This window comes from Pyrgilauda ruficollis, unplaced genomic scaffold, assembly GCF_017590135.1.
Source record: "Pyrgilauda ruficollis isolate IOZ18807 unplaced genomic scaffold, ASM1759013v1 scaffold182, whole genome shotgun sequence".
NCBI lineage: Eukaryota > Metazoa > Chordata > Aves > Passeriformes > Passeridae > Pyrgilauda > Pyrgilauda ruficollis.
Window position 1 is genome coordinate 1,042,643 of NW_024517207.1, and position 8,060 is coordinate 1,050,702.

The 8,060-nt window shown below is 37.8% G+C and overlaps 1 protein-coding gene across 5 annotated transcripts in view; it reads right to left on the reverse strand.

Annotated features, from left to right (window-relative positions):
* IRAG1 (inositol 1,4,5-triphosphate receptor associated 1) overlaps positions 1 to 7,943 on the reverse strand; it is a 98,280-nt gene extending 90,337 nt beyond the window's left edge. For 3 of the 5 annotated variants that reach the window (XM_041464670.1, XM_041464683.1, XM_041464682.1), the window contains exons 1-2: positions 7,629 to 7,943; positions 3,068 to 3,187 (exon numbers count right to left, since the gene is read on the reverse strand). The gene's annotated coding sequence lies outside the window, so the exon portion shown is untranslated. Of the gene's footprint in view, positions 1 to 2,658; positions 2,750 to 3,067; positions 3,188 to 3,925; positions 3,958 to 7,628 lie in introns of those variants that run through there. The other 2 variants (XM_041464671.1, XM_041464674.1) reach the window with 2 other exon arrangements.
* Between the last annotated feature and the right edge of the window lie 117 nt (positions 7,944 to 8,060).

Sequence of the window (8,060 nt, forward strand, 5' to 3'; positions counted from 1 at the left end):
TCAAGTTGAGGAGCAAAATCTATTTACTGACTTTGGAAACAGAAATGGTTAAACAATTTTTTCTGGTCTTACTCATATATAAAATAACTATGCTTCAGCTCTGGGCATGCTCTGCATCCAGCCTCGCAAATGGCTATAAATGTGGTTTGGAGAAAAACTGCATCTGATTGCAGCTTGTTACAGGTGATCCAGCAATGTAGAAATATTAGCGAGGCCACATTCATTGTATCTAACTTCGAATTCGCCTCTCTGAGGCAGGCATGGACCCAATGACCCCCAGAGCCCCTTTCACTACGCTATGATTCTATGAATGGAAACTGAAAACACATGCCAACACATTTTTTTTAAATGCCAATGTATTATTATTCTATTTATAACTCAATAGTGCCCTCTGCTGATGTTTTCCTGCTTGGTTATTTGCATGGAAAAATTGTGAGGGTACGTTTTGGGAATGTGTTAACAGCTTTCCTGCAAAAGAAGGAAGGAAAATTGCAAACTATTCATTCAGCACAGGGAAGAGAATATAAGTGATCAACACCTTTACCAGATCAGTTTGGAAATCGTTTGGGTATTTAAGGTCAAAACAGGTCTCTTCACCCTCTACCATTAACATTTAGGATATTTCACAGCAGCCTTCACAGAGCTACAGAACAATCCTTCCCAGAACACACCAAAAAACTCCAAAAATAACTATCAGCCTCTCTTGCTAAAACAACAGCAGGTGCATGCAGGTAACTTGAAAGAGAAGATAAAAAATGACATGAAAGAGAAACCTCTCAAACCTGGAATATCAGAATTAGCAACCATTCATCACATACATACACAAAACTTTGCAGGTGTTAGAGAAAAAAAATTTATTATAACCTCCAGTAAAGAAAGGATTTTGGTGTCATTTATGTCCTTACCCTTGGCAGAGTCTACTTAGGACAACAACATCAAAACTGGTTTTAAGATACAGCTAAAATGGATGTGTGTTCAAAACAAACATTACAACACACAACAGAGCTTCTCCAAACACTCGTCAGGATTATGACTGGCTGCTTTACAAGTTTCTCAGTTGTGTGAGAATTCAACTTTATTAAAACTGCTATAAAGGTTTGCAAAAGAGCAAAGTTCTCCCTTCCAAATTTTTTTGACTACTTAAATTTAGATTCCAGGCAAATTTTTTTTTTCAAATTTTTACACTCATTTCCAAGCTTTTAAGTGCTTGCTGTTATTTTAGACATATCCTTTTTAAATCTGTTTTTTTCCTTTTGCATTCCTGCAGTCTCAATGACCAGTAATAGTTCCTACTAAATGGACTGCATTCCCTAGTTAATCAGCAATAATAGCCTATTAGCAATCACCATGATTGAAACATTCTGAGGTAAAGTTACACAAGTATTTTCATAACAAAGGTAAGACAGTAGAAAAAATATTTGCAGAAGTGACACAGCCATTCACATATATATGAATTAAAAGGATTTCAGGTATCCTTCATAGTGTTTAAATGTCTTTCATAAACATCTGTTTACAAAGAAATGCTCTGTTTACATGCCCATAGAAAAATAAAAATTACACTAAAGAAAGTTAAATCCCCATCTTTTTCTGTGTCTTGCTGAATGAACAGAACAGCAAGGAAAATTCAGGCTAAACTTTCTGAAAAAATCCAACAGCAAAGTTAAGCAATGAAACTGATCACCACGAGGGTTGAAAGATTTACACTACAGTTTCAGACAGATTATTATCAGCATTATATTCCTTAGGTACAGCTCAATTAAGAAATAAACTTATTTTTTAAGATTAAATTAGAAAATAAGACTCTTGGCACTGTTGAAAAATTACTCGATAGTAGAAGTATATCTGAGCAAAAATATGACAATCTGGTTTGTTGCTTGTATTATATTTGATTAACACAAAGGCATTAAGCCTAAACCATAATTAGTTATTAACTAGTTAAAGGTGTTTTTCTAAGAAGTTTTGTGTTTCCAGCACATTATGAATTACCATATATGCACCCTGAGATTCTAAAATTATCTGCCAAGGTGCAAATGAGAGCCCTGTGAGGTAACAAGAAGGAGCCACTTGTGAAAGCTGCACCTTCCTTCATTTGAATGGTCTGATCCATACTCACGTATAGTCACTTGACTGATATAAATAAACTTTTACTCATACTTGCAGAGGCAACACAGTCCTGAGAGTTTCTTTACTGCCTTCTGAATCAACAGAATTCTTGACCGAGTGCCAGCAGTAGCTCTCCTAGTGGTAACGTGCAAGCCAGAAGAAACACAACTCAACTTTCCATTGCAGGCTGAGCTTGCAGCTAGAAATGGTTTTATTTATAAACATGTTGCAGCATGGGTGGCAACTCCAGCAGCAGGGACTGCAAGGCAGAAACAGCACCTGACTGCTCTGGCAAATGAAAGCAACTCAGAACTCCAGGCACACATCCACATGCATCTTACTGAGAGAAGAATTTACTTCCTTACACTATTTCATCTAACTCATTTTGAGGATGGTAGATATTGTTCTATAAAGTGCAAACCCCAAAATTTCCAGGCAGTTCACCATACAGCATTTCTAGTGTAGTAGCTTGCTACTGCTGTGCCTAGATTCCATCAACAACACAGGCTGGAAATATTAAATCCAATATCTCCCTGTATAACTACTCTGACTTACCAGGGAATACCAATTCTAGAAGATGCTGTGAGAAGGAATGTCTGAAAAGCTACAACTGAACATTTTTTTTCTAAGTGTGGTTACCTGCTTCTGGGAAGGTACTCAGTTAAATTACTTGTAAATGAATACTTCTTGCTGCTCCCACACCACCATCACCCCCTTGCCACATGGCTTTAGAAATTGAGCAAGAGCATCTACGCAGTGCAATATGTGGAAATAGGTCCCAAATGATTTCGTGAACCATTCCTTAGAGTACCTCCTTGCATCTTAAAATAACTTTTGCTTCTGCCTGATAACATTTATTGGTTCTCTTCCAACCTGAGGCCTTAATTCAAGAAGACAGCCAGTCTTCTGCTTAGTCCAGAATAAATGGCTCTACTTGTATGGATCAAGTTAATTGTAAACTTACAGGTTGAGAGGAGATATGAAAACAGGCTTTGAGCATGGCATCTGTCCACATCACTTCTCAGTCACCGAACAAAATGTCCCTGGCCTTCCAAGAAGAATGTGCATATAAACACATGAAGTGCTAGAGAGGAACACAGAACAGACATTTCTTAAATTAATTAATAGCTAGATACACAATGTGCTATTACACTGGAGTTTTAAAGTAATCTGATCAATTGTTTTTATCCCTAATGTAAGATGATAAAAAATAGTTTTGCATTATTAGCAAGATGCGTGTTAAGACATAACACAGAATCATTGGCATAAAAGCCAAGTTAGAAAAGTGCACATTATCTTGCTGGGATGAAATAAATTACAGATAATATTCCTACTTTACAACTAGTAATTGGATCCAGTAGAATAATAGTTTCCATCTTGAGAGGGAAAGAAACTAGAATTATTACTTTTCTCTCCCATATATTTATTGTCCTTTCCCTTGGAGCAAAAGTTATTAGTGTGCCCAGAAAAATTAAAGACTTCTATCTGAAAAGTAAGAGATGTTAATGAAACATTGGGGAGAAGCAAAATTGAACAGATCATTCAGATCTCATCTGGCAGGATAGGCCTCTGCCCACAAAAAGCAAGGATGCTGACCCATTTAAACTGTCACTTTAAGTGCTTAAACAAAAGAAGAAAGTATTCTGTAAGAGAAAAAATCAATGAGACATAGAAGAACAGTAAATTATACGAGAAAGGATTTCAGATGTTAGATACATGGAAATCAGTTGTTTTTCTCTATTTAATTCCTACATATAGAAGTCAGTATAGAGTTTATATTATAAATCACATTAATGAAAAGGATATTAGAACAAGCAGTCACCTCCAGGAAACAGAGAAAGATTTGTTGACATATTCCCATAAGCTTTCTCCATCTTCAGGCTGATTCTCAGCCTTCATCCTTCCTGAGAACTTCAGCACAAGTCCACTGTTATTTTTGGAACTGACTTCTGCACTCAAGTCCTTGCTTCTGTAATGTGTTTTGCCTTCCCTAAGCTCTCTGTTAAAAACTTGGGTTTTAGAGAGCATGCACAGATTTCAGAATGCAAACCATTGTTTTAAAAGGGATATAACACATAGAGGATACATTTTAAATAAGATTGAGTTCCTCTGCTACTTACTAACATTTTCCAAAGTACCATTACACTATCAGAAGACATGCAATTCTATATTTATTCTGTAGCATTTTCCTTCCATTTTCAGTACACAAGTAACATTCTGTTGAATAAATAAAGCATTTTATTCTAAGCATTTCATGAAAAACAAGTGTCATTACCAAATGCCAACATTTTAGGGCCAAGTACCTTTCAAAAAAACTATAAACATTTAATGTATACTAATTTAATCAAAAAGACTAGAGGATGATGGAGATGCTAGATCTCAGTTGTTCTTGGGCTAGCTACTAATAGTTCCATTGAAACATTAATGTGATTTAATGTGTTAGAAATGTACTGTTCATTTCAAAGAATGTGGTATCAAAACTCAGAAGTCCTCTTGGAAGAAAGCTTTGGCAAGGAATAATCAGTGTAGTCTCCACCTCAAACTTTTGTTTCTTTCAGTTTTCCTCTTAACAAGTGGAAGCTTCTGTAAACTAAGCATTTCTAAAAGAGAGAGGATACAGAATGGCAAACTTCCTGAAGTTATTCATAAGTAAATTAAAAAAAAATTAATCTCTAGGTGTAACTCTATTTAAAGTCTTAAAGACACCAATTTTGCCTAGCAAACATCCTAAACTCAAAATTAGCAATGCTTTCATTCTTTACATTTCAGCACCACAACGTCATTTGATCCTCTACAGCCTTTGGTTTAATCCTCGCTTGTCCTATTAATTGCTGACAAGCATTTTAAACCTGTAATGCTGATGCATAATCCCTAAAAACAGCCCTCACCAGGAAGAGAAAGGAGCAGGGGAATAATCGGCCTTTGCCCAGTAACTCTTTGTTTATGAGGTGTTTATCATTCAAATAAAATTCATCATTGAACAACTCAGTGTTTATCAATCACATCTTCCTGGAAAAAGTATCATGTCTGACATGTTGGAAAATACGAAGTCAAAGCCAAAATGGTGACTCCACTTCCACTCCAGGAAAATGCAAAGCTATAAGCAGAGAAAATACCAAACTCCAGAGGATGAATCTAAATTCTCTGTAAACAGAACACTGGATAGTGACTGAGAATAGGGATCATCCTTGCCAGAAGGTGGCAATAATGACACTGTACTAACATGGACAGCTTTAGGTTTAGAAAGCTGTGAAGATTTAAGCATTAAAAAAATTAACTTGGTAGAATTACACTGCTAATTTCTTGTGGCACTCTTCATTTCCCACTAGCCCCCCCGGGGACAGAACAAAAGTCTCCTGCATCCTACAGCTGCCTCTCTCAAGCTTTCTAAGAGAAATTCTATGAAGCCAAGACAAGACAAGACTGGACTGTTTCTCAGATTCACTTTTTTAAACCACACTTTTATACCTACTAAATGCACTGCAGAGGTGGTGGATGGCCATCTGCGCAAAACCTAACAAAAACTGAACAAAATTCTGTAGATTTAGGTCACCATCTAACTCAGTAGAACATAATTATGTTTATCAGATAAATAAGGCAAACACAATCATTTGATGAAGCACAAACAAAAAGTAGCAATAAGAGATACTAATCCTTTTATCTGGCATAAAATACTGCAGCTTTAGTAGCTACAAAAAAAATATTTCTTGGTCTGCAAAAACACAACACCTTCCAGTGAAACATTAACACAAACCAGTAAGGACCATCAGCCTTACAGCTCTGGTATGTTACATTTCATGTAGTTTTGATTGAAAAAAATACCCATAACATTGCTAAAAATCCATTTAGCGTAGTCTACTTCAGCATTCCTTACCAGCAGGATAGAAAGCCCTAACTCCTTAAAGTAATAAGTTTGAGCTACACAGCTAATACAGCTGTCTCTAGAACTACCACAATATTAAACTAATTTTAAAAATTTATACCCATTTTCAGCACTTTTTAACCAGTCTGCCCTGCACTTTACTAAACCTGCTTATTACCTTTTCAAGATGTACATATTGTGTCAGGGTAGAAAATCCTAACTCCTTAAAGTAACAAGTTTGAGATACACAGCTAATACAGCAGCATCTGAGACCAGCACAATATTAAACTAATAAAAAAATTTATAAACCCATTTTCAGCACCTTTTTAACCAGTCTATCCAGCACCTCACTAAACCTGCTTACTACCTCTTCAAGATGTACATATTGTGTATTGTGCCAGAGCCCAAAGAAGATTAATAGGTTCTGATGGCCCTGGACAGCTCCCCCAGACACATTCTGCCACTGCCCTACCTACAGCTCAGAGCTTTTATCCTACAAATTAACTGTAAAGATATTTTGCTACTAAAATCACCTGCTCTGACCACCCAGCTGTTGCAGCACATATTGCAGCAGAGACAGCCACAATACACAGAGTATCAGCAAACCATTTCAGAAAGCACCAGCCCACCCAGAAGTATCACCACACCACATGAGAAGACTTCAGGTGCCTGCCCGTACAGAGTGACACCATTTCACCTCAGAAGGCTGCAAGCTCTGCCCTTCTTGTCCTCCAGCCCAGCCTTTCACACCCCTCATGCTCATGCACGGCAGCTGTGTGCCCTCTGCTCCCTTTGGTGGTTGGTCAGTAACACCTCAGCACCCCATGGCTCATTGCCTTCAACACCGCTCACCTGCTCTGCACAGCTGCACCCACTGGGGATGAGGCTCAGCCCCGCTCCCAATCCCCACACACTGTGTGCCCACTCCCAGCTGGTTCTAACTGGGCTCATTCATTTAAGGACACGCACCTCAAGCACAAATGGTAATTTGCCTGCAAAGAGAAGTGGTTAGGTAGGTAGAGGTCTTTTTTTTATGCTGTTATTAAGGTAGCATCATTAAGCTCAGTTTTCATTCCCAAAAAAGGCTTATAATTCCATGTGATAATGAAGTTTCCAGAGTTGGCTTTGTGGTTTTGGTTTTTTTTTGTTTTTTTTTTTTTTTTTTTTTTTTATGGTATATAACACATATCACAAGTGAAAGTTCAATTTACTGTATCTTACTTTTGTTATATCAGTTTTTCTTGTTTAACAAGATCTTCTTAACAATCCAAGTTTAAAAGTAGTAAATTCAATTTCCCCAGTAATAAAATCCAATGAAATAAAAACAAAAGACAGCAGGATAAAACAAGCCTCTTTTCTTGAAATGTCCCTAAGCACTCATAAAGTGAAAAAAAAAAGCAGCTGTTTTCACTAGAGCAATAATTTACACACTAAAGAGATGCTACATAGCCAACAGTGACTTATTGTTATGAGTGTGTATGGAAAGAAAAAGAGTCTTCCTGCTTTAAACAATGTAAAAGTCAATAGCATAGTAATAAAATTTTAAACTATTAAAAAATGTGTGTAGTAGGTTTATAGTTGGTCCAGCTGAGTGAGTCCCTCACACAGATCGGGCTCCTGTGTTATCATTTTCCGTATTGTATTTGCCATTAAAAACACTCACCTAACTGCAACATAGCTGGCCCAGCTGAGGCAGAAAAATTGTAAATAAGCAGCAAAAGTATTACACCCGCTGAGCTAATCGGATAATATAAATGTGGATTTACACACTGGTTTTCTACGAAGATGGGTGAAATCCGCACGTTTTAACGTGTTTATTTGTAAATCTTTTGACGCTTTTGAGATGCCGTGAGGAGAGGCGCCGCCTCAGGGAGCCGCGCCCCAAAGCCCAGGGAGCTTTATCCAGGTAAACCTGCTCGATTTACCGGCGGGTGCGTGTACGCACAAACACCCAGCATTGCCTTTCGGAGACCCATAGGCCTAGATATACCGATTCTCAGGGGCAGGTGCGAGGCACGGATCAGAAGGAGCAGACACCGCCCTCATACCGCCCTCACACCGCCCCGGGGCCGGCCCCGGCCCGCTCCGCCCCGTT